Here is a 708-nt window from a genome sequence, read left to right as displayed (position 1 = left end):
TTTGCTTCCTGGATTTGAGGATCTAACTGTCTCCATTGATTTGAGAAGTTCTTATCGACTTTGAATAGGGTCTCTGTTCTCTTCTTCCTCTTTCCCTTCTGTTATATCTATTATTTTTATATTGCTCTTTCTGATGGAGTCAGATAGACCTCATAGAGTTCTTTTTTTTTTTTTTTTAATTCTTAAGTCTCTCTTCTAGCATCTGCATCATTTCTAGATTTCTATCTTGGAAATCACTAATTCTTTCATCCATCTGGTCAGCTCTATTTCCTAAACTAGCTCATTCATTCTTCAGCTATAGAATTTCCTTTGGTTCTTTTTTAAAGTCTCAACCTCTTTGGTAAAGTACCTCCTTTGTTCATTGATTTTTGAAAAATTTTATTTTATTATTAGTTTCAAGTATACAATACATTGGTTAGACATTTATATAGTTTATAAAATGATCCCCTAATGGCTCTTCCTCTCCTAGCCATTACATTAATGCTAACTTCATCCCCTATTCTGTGTTCCCCATCCCCCATGACCATCTATCAACTACTAATTTGTACTTCTTTAAACTTTCACCCCTTTAATCTAGCCCCCAAACCCCTCCCCTCTGGTCGTCAACAGATTGTCCTCTATATTTGTGAGTCTGTTTTTGATTATTTCGTTCTTTTTGTTCCTTAGATTCCACATATAAGTGAAATCATATGGTATTTATCTTTCTCT

The sequence above is a fragment of the Pteropus vampyrus genome, unplaced genomic scaffold (genome assembly GCF_000151845.1).
Source record: "Pteropus vampyrus isolate Shadow unplaced genomic scaffold, Pvam_2.0 Scaffold234, whole genome shotgun sequence".
Classification (NCBI taxonomy): Eukaryota; Metazoa; Chordata; class Mammalia; order Chiroptera; family Pteropodidae; genus Pteropus; species Pteropus vampyrus.
The sequence above is the reverse complement of the archived record's forward strand: the minus strand, read 5'-3'. Positions refer to the sequence as shown.